Source organism: Bos grunniens, chromosome 17 (genome assembly GCF_055505025.1).
Source record: "Bos grunniens cultivar Pamir isolate PY7600 chromosome 17, Bosgru_T2T1.0, whole genome shotgun sequence".
NCBI lineage: Eukaryota > Metazoa > Chordata > Mammalia > Artiodactyla > Bovidae > Bos > Bos grunniens.
Genome location: NC_141181.1, coordinates 66,882,839 through 66,898,949, shown reverse-complemented (window position 1 = coordinate 66,898,949; position 16,111 = coordinate 66,882,839). Strand labels below are relative to the sequence as shown.

The window sequence follows — 16,111 nt, the reverse complement described above, 5'->3', positions numbered from 1 at the left end:
TCCCCTGATGTTCTCAGCCGCCTCCCCTTAATTTCCTCCTTTCCTCCTCTCTCTGGCCATCTGCCTGCCTGCCTCTCTCTGGCCCCTTTCTTGGCCTCTCTCCTCTGGTTCCTTTTTTTTTCTCCATACTTCTCTAATACACAAATAAATCCAGAAGGCAGACTAGGATTTGAAACCAGAGCTCCAAACCCTGCTTGACCACTGTGGGATCCTGGTGAATGAGGACAGCATGCCTGCCCCCCAAGCTGGTAGTTATGGGGGGAGTGACACCTACTGTGCGTGTTTGTGAAACGGAATCACACCGAGTGGCACATCAGCTCGGGGCCACTCCTTCCTTTCTTCTCCTTGAATGCAGATCTTCAGAGGCATAGAAAAATCGACCAGATCTATGTCAGCCTCTTTAGCTCAGAACTGAAGACTTCACAAAATTCTTCCTGTTTCACCTCTGGCTCCAGCCCACTCATCCCTCTTTCCATGTTCTACATACTCCGTGTGTTTTTCAACCTCCCTATCTCCCCAGCCTGGGATGTCCTTTGCCCTTCTGTCTCCCTTTTATTATCCTACTCCCAGTGGAGGGTCCAGTTCAGAGAACACCTATTCTCCTGGGTAACTTCACCTTGTCCACTGAGGCTCAAACACAGGACTGGTTGATGATTACAAGAAGGAGGTGGAGGCGGGGAAACCCAGAGAAGTTGAAGAGCTGGTCTGTTTCCTTTCGGGCAGACAGGAGCCTGCTTGCTCTCCATCTGTGGCTGGGCGGACTTCTCTCATTCCTCCAATCAACATTTACTGGGTGCCCACTGTTGCATGGGGCTTCCCAGGTGGTGCCAGTGGTAAAGAAGCCACCTGCCAATGCAGGAGACACAAGAGACTCGGGATCGACCCCTGGGTGGGGAAGATCCCCTGGAGGAGGAAATGGCAACCCACTCCAGTATTCTCGCCTGGAAAATCCCACAGGGAGAGGAGACTGGCGGGCTGCAGTCTGTGAGGTGCAAAGAGTGGGACACAACTGAGTATGCACGCCTAACACCACTGTTTGCACGGCCCTGCCCTGCTGGATACAGGATGTTTCAAGCACATCCCTTTCCTGGAGGAGTCCCAGCCTGATGGAGTAAGGGGCCGTCCCCTGAGCAAGTACTAGGCAGCCTGACGAGTTCTGGCCATGCCAGAGGGGCTTCCGTCCACGGCAGGAGGCTTCAGGATGTGAGGAAATGCCCCAAGAGCCCGGGGGGAGTGTCTGGAACCAGGGGGAGGGGTTTGTCACAAAGAGGCTGGCCTTTGTGGGAGGACATTCCAAGATAGGAGCAGAGGCCAGGAAGAGAAAAACATGCTCAAGGACCCAGGGGTCCTTCAGGGGGACTGAGCATATGTATGAAGAGAGAACAAAAATGATGATCGGGTCAGGGGAGCAGGAGGGGTCAGTAGGCTGGTTATGGGTAAGGAGACTTCATCCTGGAGGAGCCCACAACAGGCTTTAAGCAAGGGAGAGCTGTGATCACAGAGGTGCTTGAGAACTCGACTACCCTGGAGAGGCGGGATGGTGTGGGGGCAGTTCAGGGCTGGGACATGCCGTGGGGAGGCCTGGGGGAAGGTTGCTGTAGGGTGGGCCATGTTAGGGACAGACGGGCAGGCAGGAGGCCCTGTCTTGGGCCTTGGGCCTTCCCCCTGCTGCTGCCTCGGGCATCTAACCAGTGCAGCACGCCCCCCCACCCCCACCCCCCAGCACCTTCCTGCCAGCCCAGAAGCCTTCTGGGCTGCACAATTTGTGAAGAACATTATGTAAATGGGCTTTATGCAAATCCAGCCTCCCCCTGCTTGCTGGACTCCTGAACCCTAATTAACTTGCCAGAGCCTCGTGTTGCCATCCCCTCTACGCCAGCCCAGCCCCCAAGCCCGCTCCCCCAACCAAGAAATCCATCTTCAGAGGCGAACCCGGTCTAATCGCTCCCTCATTTGGATGTGCGGGCTGTCACCCACACGTTAGCCGGCAGGAGAAGGCGGCATTTCAGCCAGTTGACACTTCTGTTTCCAATACAGCTCCAAAATAAATGTCTGGTGTGTGTGTGTGTGTGTGTGTGTGTGTGTGTGTGTTTTCTTTTCTCCCCCTCCTGCTTTATTTTTGCTTGCTTCCAGAGCCAGAAACAGCTCTGGGGAAAGTTGATGCAATTTCTCATTATCTTCAAGTCTTTCTTCTCCCATCTTGGGCCATCCTCCCCTCCCCGACCTCAGAGTCAGGGGTCCCAAAACCCTCTCCCCTGCCTCTCTCCAAAGATGCGCTCTGGGAAGGAGCAGGCATCTGCTGTTTTTGAAATCAGACCATCAAGGATTTATTCCTCAAGGCGCTGACGGTGAACGTGTGTATCCCTCAAGGTATGTTTCCGAACTAGAAAGAACCTCAGGAGCACCTCACCCAGCCTCCCGGATTCTGAGACAGTGGAACCTAGGTTCAGGGAGCACCAGGGATGGAGTCACACCCAGCCCCCTCGCCCACCCCACCCCCTGCCTCCATTGCAGGGCTGGCTTCTGTCCCCCTCCCCCACCCAGCCTAACATCCCCTGTGTCCCAAGCAGCTCAGTGAAAGGAGCTGCTCTTGACAGTCTGGTGCCTGCTCACTTTCAAGTGCAGAACAAAGCAAAATAAAGGCTGTCCCAGGAAACAGGAAGAATTGTGTTGTCAGCCGGTTCCTGCTGCTGCAGCAGATTCCCTGGGTACCATTCTAAAGGCAGAAATGGGTGGGGTGGGGAAGTGGGGAGGGCCGTTTGTGCCTCTGGAGCTCGGGAGGGCAGAGCAGGCACGATGTTTAAGGCTCAACACTGTAAAGGGGTGCTTTTTTTTTAAGATGTAGTGTATAGGATATTTACTCGAGTTTGGTCTGACAACACAGAGCGGGAACAAGCAGGGTGACTGTTCGATCATTCATTCATTCAGCCATCATTCATTCCAGAAGCATTTATTACTGGTAGCTCCTGGACCAGAGTGGACCCCCCAAATTCATTTCTGCTGCCGAGCCTGGTAACCAACCCACTTGTCACCCACGAGGAGCCCAAGATCACCATATGGAGGCAGCCGTCTGACACCACGTCTGTCCCAGTGGCCAAGTCTCTCTCCCTCCACCCTCGGCATCTGTGCACATGAATTTTTAAAGGATCCACGTTTGGAAATCCCCAAAATCATCTTGTCCTTTCATTTTTGTTTCTGAGAAGGAATGATGTCTCCTTGTACTTAACCCTGAGAGGAAGTTTATCACAGAAGAAGGAATCTGGAGTGAACACACACAGAGGGTTCAAATCTTATGACCTTAGGCAAGGCACTGCTTCCAAAATCTCGTTTTCTCGTCTGTAAAAGGACCATAACAGTGCTTACTTCACAGTGATTAAAGAGGCTATAGATAAATGTAAAAAATCACCTTCTGTCTGAGATAAAAGTCTGCTCACATACCCTCTATTAAAGCCATCGTCAATTTATTAGTGTTTCAAAAACAAATGTAGGGAATCAGAATCCTTTTAAGAATTTTATGATTAGAATTTTATTACATCAGACATGCCAATGAAGATGTCTCCAGAAAACACGTGGGTCTAATTAGTTCACCTCTTCGAGCCTCAATTTTCTAGCTATGAAATGGGAATAATAAAATTAGCTACCTCCTAAGGTTGTTGGAAGGAAGAGTCTTAGTACTGCATGAGTCATATAGTTAGGGCTCAGTGAATCCTGGACAACAAATATAGACAGGCTTCCCTGGTGGTTCAGTGGTTAAAAGAAAAAAAAAAAAAATCCACTTGCCAATACAGGAGACATGGGTTCGATCTCTGGTCTGGGAAGATCCCACGTGCTGCCAGCAACTAAGCCCATGAGTCTGTGCTCTAGAGCCCGGGAGTCACGACCCCTGTGGCCATGTGCCACAGTTACTGAAGCCCATGCACCCCAGAGCCTTGTGCTCCACAACCAGAGAAGACTCCCCAGTGAAGAGCCCACGTGTAGCAGCTAGGGAGCAGACCTTGCTCGTGGCAACTCAAAAACACCCGAGCAGCGACGAAGATCCAGCACAGCCAGCACTAAATAAATAAATAAAACTAAACAAGAACATAGACATAAGTACATGCGTAAGTTATGTGCAGTGACAGGGAGTTCTCTAATCAATTAATTTAAAAGTAATTACCCTAGGCTGTCTATAAAGGAAAGTTTCTCCCTCCAGACTTAATGATAGATGATTTGAATAGAAATACTGGGTTACATTCCTATTGCTATTTGGAAAGAAAACACACAAAAATGTTTTGAAAACTGTAGAAATTAAATGAGTTTGCTTATTCCAACAGAAGACAAATCTATCTCTGAGAATAAGCATTCAGACTTGGATAGGTGGCAATTCTTTATATCTCAGGTTTCCAAACTCTCATCTTAGATACACGGCAGGCATGGTCCAAATGTCATTCTTGATGATATATTCGATGACAAATGCCAGGATATGCATGGCGCACTTTACAATTATTATAGAGCTTTTCGACCCTCCTCTGCTTTGGAATTTTTTCTTGGGGGCATTGGAATGTGGCTACAGAGACTACCACAGCTCAAGTTCATGGCCAGCCATCAGTCTCACTCTGGGATATCACTTAGTCCTCTAAGGCAAGAAGATCTCATTTAGCACACCAACTCCTGTCAATCTGTAGCTGCAGCCTGAAGTGCTATGTTAAGAAGGATTCTGAGGTCTTACCTAAGCTTAATGGCAAAGAGTGCCTTATGGATTGGTGATGTCTGCCGAGGAGCTAGGTGACAGCAGCGTGTGTGTGCCTCATATGTGCTCACCCTGAGTTAGTGTAACCCTCTGTGTATGACAGTCCAAGAAACTGAAGCTCGGAGAGGGGAACTGATTTGCCAAGGTCACACAGCTATTTAGTGGCAGAGGGAGAAATGGAATAAGTATCTCCTGGCTCTGTGCCCAGGTCTATTTCCTCTCCATGGTGACACACGCAAGTTCCTAGGAGATCCAGTGGTATCTATGAGGCAGTCATACGTTTGGCATTTGCTATCCTATTTACCACCCCCATATGGTTCCAAAAAGATCTGTGGTGATTACACTCCAGAAATATACACATTCAAGAGAAATGCACACATTAACAGAGGACTCAAATAAAACAGACAAGGTAGACAGGGGAAAGGAACCAGGAAACTTAGAATAAAAAATAAGAGGGAGCCAAGAGTAAGTTTGACACACAAAAATGCATCCCTACACAGGTGCCAGGCAACTGGTGGCCAATGCAAAGAAGTAACCAGGAATCCAGGAGTTTGGAAAAGGGGGATTCAGTCACTCAAAAGAAAGAGATTTCTGTGAAGTTCTCCTGGGAGAAATACCTCCATGGGTGCTCATGCCTAGGCAGCTGTGAAGCATTGCAGGATGTTCCTCAAAGATACGTCTCCAAGAAACAAAGAATTTTGATACCACTGACTCTTGGAATGTCTCCTGGTGAAGGTCAATGATGACATGTCAAAAGGTGGTCCAAGAACTCAAGATTTTTAGTGTTGACAGCCATGTTTCCAAAGCCGCAGTCGGTTCTATTGTCCCTCTCACTTGACCCCCTGGCAGTCTTTGATATAGTTGGTGGCCTCACCCTTGGGTTTATGCTCACCTGCAGGGCACCACATTCTCTTGCATCTCCTTCTATGTCGATGACAGCTGCTTCCCCATATCCTGTGTGGCACATTTATCCTCCCCTTCAGTGAGTGTCTAAATGTTGCAGGCTCCAAGACTCAGCCTACAGGCCTTCTCTTACACTTCTCTGTCTTCAGCTCTTGGTGATCTCATGGCTTTAAAACCATCCTCGGGCTGATGACTTCAAAATTTATATCTCCAGCCTGACCTCTCTCCTAGACTCCAGACTCATACATCCACCGGCCCCCGTGACATCCCCAGCTGGACACTAACGGCATCTCAAACTTCAGACGTCCATCGCCAGAGACTCGACGCCACTCCACCCTTTCTCTAACCTGGTGCCCCTCCCTCATCCTCCCCATTTCAGGGAATGGCAACACTGTCCCCCAGGTGCTCAGGCCAGAGACCTGGGGCTTGACCTTTACTCCTGTCTTCTGCCTCATCCGATATCCAGTTCATCAACAAGTCCTGACAACTCAGTTACAAAAACTGCTTCAAATGCAGCCCTCTTTCCCCGTCTCAACCACAGCCTCCCTGTTTGAGCCACCTTACCGTCATACTTTACAGCTAGTGGACGGGAAATTCTCCAACCTCACCTTTCTGATTCCACTCCTGCCCCCTACAGTCTGTTCTCCAGACAGCAGTCAGAACAACCATTATTTTAAATGCCGAACTGATCAGATCTGGCTCAGAGGCCTCCATCACTCTGCTCCAGTCACACTGGGCTTCTGCTGGGGACACTCTCCTCTCAATAACTCTGCATTGCCTCGTCCCGCCTCTTGAGATGCTCTTTCCCTAGACAGCCCATAGTTTAGTCCCTTACCCATGACTCTGATGAAAACCACCTCCTGCAGGAGGCCTTCCCTGACCACTCTGTTTTAAATGGACCTTACCAGCCTCCCTCCCAACTTCCTCCAGCATCTCTCCCCATTCCCCACTGGCATCCCTCCCACCTCTTACTAGCAACCCTCACACCTACTGACTTCCCTCCCACCCCACCCCCAACCTGCGTCCCTACCACCACCACCACCACCAGGAAGAGGTCTTGTCTGTCTCTTGCCCACACTGTGCTATAAGAGCAGGGACATTTGCCTCATTTTCAAACCACTGTAGCCCCATATCCTGCACTTAATGCATGCTAAGTTGCTTCAGTCATGTCCTACTGTTTGTGACCCTATGGACCGTAGCCTGACAGACTCCTCTGTCCATGGGATTCTCCAGGCAGGAATACTGGAGTGGGTTGCTGTGCCCTCCTCCAGAGGATATGCACATAATAGGTGCTCAATAAACACATTTTGCACCAATGACTCTCTACTCATCAGACTTATTCAAGATAAATCCCTGAACTGAAAATTCCAAGGTGATCAGCCCATGGGGGAAGCAGAGTGGACTCCGGTCCCTCATCGGCTGCTAAGTTGGCAGGAGAGTTTTGCCTTCAAAGGTGGCACAGGGAGTCATATCTGTCCCCTCAGCTGATGCCACTAGGGATGTCCCGATGATTTCCACAGCATCCCCCTACTCGTAAATATCTCCCCTTGGTGTCAGCTGACCCCTTGGATCTCACCATAGGGAATACTGTCATCAAACCCCAATAAATTGCTAAAAGCCTAAGCAGATCGGGCCAATTTACAGCAGGTTTTGACTTTAATAATGTTTTGTCTTGGATTTGGCCCTAATTATAAATCATTTGCAACTGTGCTTTAAACCATAAGCAAATCTTACATGGCATTCTTATTATCTACTTAATATCGCAGGAAGAAAGATTTACGGAATTGCATTCTGGGAATTAAGCAAACGAGGAAACTTTTAGGTGAAGGTGAAACACATGAAAATTATAGTTTTGTCGTAAAATGCTGATTGATCAATGATTATTGTAAAACTGTAGTAACCAAGCTGGCGTCAACATAAATCTGTAATTGGCTGGATTTATTCTTTTTCAAAATACTGTATTTCCTACAGTTTTGACCATCGTGTTAATCTGAGCCTGTCAGATTTACTGTAGTTTTAAGTTAATTAACTCCATTGAGCTGATGCATATATGTGTGTGTGCAAGTGAATGTAGTGTGTGCGTGGGCATGTGTGTGGTTTAGAATGATAGGGAGACAGATTAGATGCACGGATAGAGATTGAGAGAATAAAGAGACAGGGGGAGAGAGACCAGGAGGATGGACAGAGAGAGATGGAAAGGTAGAGCAACAGATAGACCAGATGCGTGGACAGAGAGAGACGGACGCAGTACCACCAGTTGTTTGTACTTTTCAATGCTGTGTGTTTTTTCTTTAAATCTAACTTTTGAAATATTTGAAGATAATCGCTTCTCGGCCTTCTGGCTAAGATCAAGTGTGGTATCTGTTCTTATCCCTTTAAAATATTTGAAGATAACGCCCTAAGCTAAGTGAAGCCAATCCTGCTGCAGAAATGGGTCCAAAGCACTACTTCCTACGTCATCCTCCTGAGGGATGACCACCTCGGGTCATAATATCGCATCTTAGGAGGCAGGGAGGACTGCAGAAAGCTCGTGATTGACTCAGATCTTGGCTCTGCCGTTTGCTGGCTGTATCACTCTAAAGAACCTACATCGTCTCACTGAGCCTCAGACTCCTGCATCTGTAAAATGGGAATAATTACAGCCACTTTAGCGGCTACTCTGAGGCTTAAATGAAATGACAGATGTGAAGTGGTTAGCCCTGGGGCTTGCACATTGCGGATGTTCAGGACCTGCTGTGGAAGCTCCCTTTTCCTCTCCCCGGTCAGGGGATGGACTTGTGATGTAGGGGCAAGGGGAGCATGCCCTAAGGAACGAGGTCCAGGAAGCACTCTAACCCTCAGAGGGACCCTCACAGAGGGGGTAGTCCTCACACCAGGGGGAAACCAGACTGGACCTCAGAATCATCTTCTATCCCCACAGGACCAGGGACATGGTAGGTCCAGACCAAAACCACACAGGGACATGCTAATGCAAAATTAAGTGAGTGAAAGTCGCTCAGTCATGTCTGACTCTTTGCGACCCCATGGACTACACAGTCCATGGAATTCTCCAGGCCAGAATACTGGAGTGGGTAGTCTTTCCCTTCTCCAGGGGATCTTCCCAACCCAGGGATCGAACCCGGGTCTCCCGCACTGCGGGCGGATTCTTTACCAGCTGAGCCACAAAGGAAACAGTAGTAGCCCCCACTCAGTCCTTCAGTTCAGGTCAGCTCAGTCGCTCAGCCGTGTCCGACTCTTTGCGACCCCATGGACTGCAGCAAACCAGGCTTCCCTGTCCATCACCAGCTCCCGGAGCTTGCTCAAACTCATGTCCATTGAGTCGGTGATGCCATCCAACCATCTCTTCCTCTGTCGTCCCCTTCTCCTCCCACCTTCAATCTTTCCCAGCATCAGGATCTTTTCAAATGAGTCAGTTCTTTGCATCGGGTGGCCAAAGTCCTTACAGTCATACTTTTGTGAAATCTCAGCAGAGCCAGCCACCTCTGAGCTAAGAATGAGGATGTCAGAGGTGTGACTTGCCCAGGCAAACAGCAAACAGTGGCAGAACCAAGACTCCAAGCCCACAAGCTGAGCTCTGAGCTTTGCTGCTTCCAAGAGTCATTGGGCTTACTCATCCCTTCGGGGGCGGCACTCTCTCTTGGAGGGAAAGGGAGACCCAGCGGAGCCATTTCGGTCTCTTCTCAGCTAATTGCTGAGGACAGACCTGAGAAGTAGCCAGTCTGAGGTGGAACCTCCCCCCTCTCTTCTCACAGAGTAGTGCACTTGGGTTGAACAGTGCTCTTTTTCTTGACTCAGCCAGTGAAAAATATTTTCTGAAACTATTCTGAGTCACTGATTCACACTGTCTGTTTTCAAGTTGCCCAGGGTCAAGAGAGTCAACCGTGGCTAAATGAACCCAGACATTGAATTTCACCAAAAGGTAAATATTCTGAGCCATGAAAAAAAAAAAATGTTGGTTTCAAATATAACTTTCATGTGCCATCTCCCTTCCTCTCTTCCCCATCTCCCTCTCCCAACCTCTCTCCCTCCTTCCTTCCTTTTCACCTTGATTTCTTCTCTTTTCTCCACCTCTCTATTCTTCAGTCTTTCTCTTCCTCCTTTTTTAATCTCTCTTTCTCCTGTTCCATTTTCCCTCTTATTTCCCTCTCTTCCTTCATCTATTCTCTTCTATCCTCCTTCCTTCTCTTTTGTGTTAAAATATGCACAGGAGTTTTTTGTTTGTTTTACAATGGTGATCAGGAGATGACTGCCATTGAAAAGATGGTTTGGACTTCCCTGGTGGGCCAGTGACTAAGAATCTGCCTGCCGATGAAGGGGACAGGGGTTCAACCTCTGGTCCGGGAGGATCCCATAGGCTGTGAGTAACTAACCCGGGGACCACAGCTACTGAGCTGGAGCTCTGGAGCCCAAGAGCCGCCACTACTGAAGCCAGTGTGCTCTACAGCTTGTGCTTCGCAACAAGAGAAGTCACTGCGATGAGAAGCCCAAGCACCGCAACTAGAGTGGAGCCCCAGCTTGCTGCAACTAGAGAAAGTCTGAGAACAGCAACGAAGATCCAGTGCAGCAAACTATTTTTTGATGTTTTTAAAAAAATTAGAAAAAAAAAAAAACATGGTTGTTGCTCACATTTCCCAAGAGGAGGGGACACAACAGGCTGGGCCATGTGAGGAAACACCAGGAGGAGATTCTGGTAGGGAGGCAGAAGGAACAAGAAGAAAACACGTGCCAGAGACCTGATTGTGGTTTTTGCAGGAAGGACAGGTGAGGCAAGAGTAAGCTAATCTAGTATTGGCTAGTTGCAGAATTTCAGCAGACTTAGGGCTTCCCTGGTGGCTCAGCCAGTAAAGAATCTGCACAATGTGGGAGACCTGGGTTCCATCCCTGGAATGGGAAGCTCCCCTGGAGAAGGGAACAGCTGCCCACTCCAGCATTCTCACCTGGAGAATTCCATGGGCAGAGGAGTGCTGCTACCAGTTGCAGGGCTTCCCTTGTGGCTCAGATGGTAAAGAATCCACCTGCCAATGCAGGAGACCCAAGGTCCATCCCTGGGTTAGGAAGATCTCCTGGAGAAGGAAATGGCAACTCACTCCAGTATTCTTGCCTGGAGAATTCCATAGACAGAGGAGCCTGGCAGGCTACAACTTCAGAGTTGAGCATTTTGGGGGCTTCCTTGGTGGCTCAGATGGTAAAGAATCCACCTGCAATGTGGGAGACCTGGCTTCAATCCCTGGGTTGGGAAGATCCCCTGGAGGAGGGCATGGCAACCCACTTCGGTATTCTTGCCTGGAGAATCCCCATGGACTGAGGAGCCTGGAGGGCTACAGTCCATGGGGCTGCAAAGAGTTGAATACAACTGAGCAACTGAGCACAGCTGGACTATAAGAGCTGATGGATCCCCTGTCGTCTGGGACCTGGCCCCAGGGTGACTCAGACAGAGAGATGGTATCCTGAGCTGCAAAAGCCTGATAAAAGGAGGTAGAGGAGTGTGTGGCCTTTGCATTGGTTGGTTTGTGTATCAAAGGTGTGCTGAAAGGCAATGCATGCTCCCTCTAGGAAACAGCTAACCCTGGGAGGGGCAGTTAGGGGGTCTGCAAGGTGCCACTGCCACGTCAAAGCATCATGGTTAGGGCTTAGGGCTTAGGGCTTCCCTGGTGGCTCAGAAATTAAAGCATCTGCCTGCAATGCGGGAGACCCGGGTTCAATTCTTGGGTTGGGAAGCTCCCCTGGAGAAGGAAATGGCAACCCACTCCAGTATTCTTGCCTGGAGAATCCCTTGGAGAGAGGAGCCTAGTAGGCTACAGTCCACAGGGTCGCAAAGAGTTGGACATGACTGAGCGGCTTCACTTTCACTTTCTTTCAAGGTGCCACCACCATGTCAAAGCATCATGACATCCAGAAAATGTTTTAAAAGCTTTCTCCCTTCTTCTTTCTCCTCCCTTCTGCCTCCCCCGAGTCTGCAAAGAACTCACCACAAATGTTGGGGTAAATGTGAATAAGGGCTGGATTGGGTGGGCAACCAGGAGCCAGGAGAGGAACACACAGTCTCAAGAATGACTGGGGAGACAGAGCCCTGGTTTTCAGAGACTGAAGGTGCCTCCCACCAGCCAGTGGAGGAAAGAGCTTCATGCAGCTCCTGGTGGCCTGAGCCCTACCCCTCTGCTTCTCAGAAGCCGTCCCCTGTCCTGACAGCCATGGCCACCACTTCCTCACCCTGCCACCGTCCCGTGGGCTGGTTGTTTTGCCCAGTCCTGGAATTACCCAAATCCCCTTAAATACATGGCTGCAAATGAGGACACTGGAAAAAAAGGCAATAATTGTGACAGTAACTCACGGGGCCAGGCCTGACACGTCTCTAATTGCCTGCTAAAATTGTCGCTGTCTCCTAAAGTGCAAATTATCACCCGAAATGACAAGAATAATGAATGAGTAACTCTGATGTAATGCAACAATTAGTCCTCAAAGACACTGTCTAATATGGTAATTCAGAACACCCACTCCTTGTTATTAAGTGCCTGATAATTATTTAATTATCTATCTGCCAGCATGATTTACTTGGTTTATTTAGCTGCAGATGTGGGCAGGAGCATTCGGGTTTAAGGTCAGGACGAGCTGGCCCCTCTGTCGGCCGCCACATTGCTTTGCTTGGGTGCTGGAGGCCACCGTCTGTCTGACGCCCCTAATTGACTCTGGCAGTCCGGACCCAGAGTCAGAAAATCCTCCTCTCTCCACTCCTGGCTCTGGCCTGCAGTCACTCAGGGACTGAGGTCCATGAAGACCAGGACTGAAGGTCTCTACTTGCCTCTTGCCCAGTGGATCCCCCAACAAGTGATAAGATTATTTAGGGTAAACAGCTGCCCCACCAAGATCAAGGTGAGTGTCCACTCTGTGCCAGGCTCAGGGCCATGTGTTTGCCCAAACGTTAGCTCGTGTAATCTCAGTAACACCAGGAGGTAAAAGAGTCGGTATCAGCATGTGACAGAGGAGGTCACTTGCCCAAGTTCCCACCGTAAACGAGTGATGAGGCCAGGACCGCCGGCCCAGAGCCACTGTGTGCTCCTGGACCCCAACACCTGCCACAGTGAGGCTGGCCCCAGAGCTCCCAGCCACCGCACAGTCCAGGGCCAGGGCACAAACAGGAGAGTCTGTGTCAGGATTCAGGAGGTCATGTCTTGGTCTCCAAACCACAAAATGACTGATAGGAGAAGGAAGAAGGTTTAGTCTGTGTTGGTTCAAAGAACTCAGAGTAAAGAAGTAGAGGCTGCTACAGAGAGACAGGCTTGGGATCTAAAACTGGACGGCTTACTAGCTGAATGCACTTGGGCACGTTACTGAACTTCTCAAAGCCTCAGTTTCCTCGTCTGTAAAATGGGTGTGATCGGAAAGTCTCTCCATGACCAGCCTGTCAAAAGTACCCCTCATTATCATCAGATACTCTCCATTCAGGACCCTGTTGGTTTCCTTTACCACATGTGTGCGTATCTGAAATTATCTTGTTTATTTATCTAATTCCCTACTACACACACACACACACAGAATATAAGCTCCAAGGACAGGGATCTTTTCTTATTTTTTTTTTATCTTCTTTATACTGCTGTACACTGAGTCTTTGTTACAGAGCTTAAGTATTATTATTATCCTCCAATTAAAATAAATAATTTTTTTAAACTACGTTAACTACCACAGTATACATAGGTTGAAATGATTCTTTTTCCTAAAATTTTACTTATAATACATTGCTTACAAAAATTGAATCAGAGATTCAAACTAGCTATTTCTTGGTGCACATTTAAAATAAAAATTGTACAAAATAGTCATAGTCCACAAATTTATAAAAATCTAATTGTTCTCAAAATATTATTTCAGAGAACACTTACTTTGTCTGCCTTATTTATTCATCATAGTCTCTGCACTGAGCACAATGCTATATGCAATATGAACCATGGCGCATTACAGGCCCTCTACAAATACCTGCAGAATAAATGAATGCGTGAGTGACCAGCATCCAGACGTGTTCTCAGGCCAGCATAACCCTCCCTGAGTGACGTTCCAGCGTCTGCACACACGGCTCTCTGCCCTACTCTCTCCCCAGCCATCCCCTCTAATGATGCCCCAACTTCACACCCACACAGCTTCCACATGCAAAAGGCCATGATGGTCACCCAGCTGGGACCCTGTGATTTTCCTGGGTGCTCCAGCCAATGCGCCCTGTGCCTCCAGCAGCTTCCCAAGTCCACACATCTGAGGGGTAAGTGTGGTTGGCCCAGGCCATCTGCAGTGGATGATCCTGGTTCTCACACACCTGTGTTTCCTCAACGCTTCCCATTTCTGGGCACATTTGCCCAACTCCCATGCTCTCACACACAGGGTCTCATTGCGGAGGACTTCCTGTCTGCTGGAGCTCTCCAAGGCCCCACACAGGTCAAGCCGTGCTCCTTCAGGCTGGGAATCAAGCTCCCAGGGAAGCAGCCTTCAGGAGGACTGATGGGAGTCGGTGGATAGAAGCCTGCTCTCACGGGGACGTGCAAGTTTCTCAGTCTCTGTCAGTTTCCCAGTGGGAGGAAGCTCCAGTTTCCCAGCAACACGTACTATCCGTGCCCCACTCAGGTCCCTTGGAAAGACCAGTCCATCCAGTCCCACCCACTGCAAACGCTGACTGTCCATGCTCACAGCTGCACCTGCAGCTAAGAATTGCCCTCAGCCAGCAAGAGCCAACTTGCTCGGAAATACCCAGGAGACTACACCCTCCCTGAGGGGTGTCCCACTGCCACTAACTAAGCAGTGTGAGGTACAAAAGGCCAGGCCCCTTGCTCCAGGGTGGGACAACTCCACAGTCATGCTCCATGGCCCTTGGGGGTAATCTGGAGGATGGACATCAACTGAACCACCCCTTTTCCTAGGTTCTCCAAGGCAGGACATGTCTGACTTGTTGACAAAGCACCGTATTTCTTCACTTAGTGAGTGAATGAATATGCACATAATACATTCAGATATACATACACAAATGACTGAATCAGCCATAGGATTCCCAAATCATGACCAGAACCCTCTTTTTTAAATCATCAGATTGTGCTCTGAAGTGGTAGGAGGCAGCGAAGGTGAGGTCTGGGTTGGGAGTCAGAAGATCTCAGCTCTTGTCTTTGACTCACTGGGTAACTTGAGACCCCATGCTCTGGGTCTCCATTTTTCCATCTGTCCAAGGAGAAAAAGAACATTTTTCTCCACATTCTCTTCCAGCCAAACACAGAGTACGTTTTGCAATATATTTTTAATGTTCTATTTTGAAACAATTTTAGACAAAAGGTTAAAAAAAATAATAAAGGAAGAAAACCAGTAGCACAGAGAGCTCCCTCTGTCCTTCACCCAGCCTCCCCGAATGTTGATGGTCTGTGATCTTTAAGCCTTCAGTTCAAATGTCCAGGCAATTGTCTTAAGGGTGGAGATGTGGCGGGAGCGCCAGAAAGGAAGCTCCCCTGAGCAAACGCAGGATGAAAACGCACCGTGCCGGGCAGCCTTGGAAAACCAGGCGGCAGCAGACAGACAAAACGCCTTCCCTTTTCATTTCTCTCTGCTGCTCGTGGCACATCCACTGCTTCTTTTTATTTGTGGTCTCTCACCTCCTATGCCATGGCAAACAAGGAACTTTATAAATATTTCAAGCACTAATAATTTGTGCTGTCCCTGCTTAGACTTTTAAATGAATCTAAGAGCATTTCTCTCTGAGAAACCTGCCAAAATGCAGGCAGGTGAAAGAAATACCACCACCGGCCGCTGCCTGAGCTGGGTTCTTGATGGAGAGATGGCACCAGAGGCTGTGGCCAAGGATGTAAGATACCCGTCTTTTCTCCCACCCCCATCCCTTACCCCAGCGTCTGCTCTGGGGAAGCTCTGCCTGGCAGGGGAAATAGCTAGTCTAAATCCCCAGTCCACAGGGTGGGGAGACCCCCACTGCTCCAGCTGACAGAGAGAGAGAGGACTGGTTAATTCTGTGATTGGTTTTAGAATCAGATATTCTTGGGTGATGCTGGAAAAGACTGAAGGCAGGAGGAGAAGGGAGCAGCAGAGAATGAGATGGCTAGATGGCATCACTGGCTCAATGGATGTGAGTTTCAAGCAAACTCCAGGAGATTGTCAAGGACAGGGAAACCTGGTGTGCTGCAGTCCATGGGGTCGCAAAGAGTCAGACACAACTGAGCAACTGAGCAACAACAACAATTGCTGGGTTCAGATCTCAGCTCGTCTACTCATTAGCTGTATGGCCTGGGGCAAGTAACTTCACCTCTCTTTGTTTCTTTATCTATAAAGTGGATATCATCAGGATTAAATGAAAGTATGCATATAGAGTGTACAGAGTCTGGCTTATGCCATGCACTCAATGCTCAGTAGCTGGTATTTTCCCTTTTGATATTTCCAAGATTTATTTCCAATATTTATAATGGCTCAGACATAATATGTTAGTTTCTCGTTCACACAGACTACTCA

General features: G+C 48.8%; 1 long non-coding RNA gene and 1 pseudogene across 7 annotated transcripts in view; one reads left to right on the top strand and one right to left on the bottom strand.

The window, feature by feature from the left end:
• LOC147355696 (uncharacterized) overlaps positions 1-16,111 on the bottom strand; it is a 161,549-nt gene that overhangs the window by 110,930 nt on the left and 34,508 nt on the right. The gene's annotated exons all lie outside the window — the stretch shown is intronic.
• On the top strand, positions 7,955-8,050 carry LOC147355697 (U2 spliceosomal RNA; annotated as a pseudogene).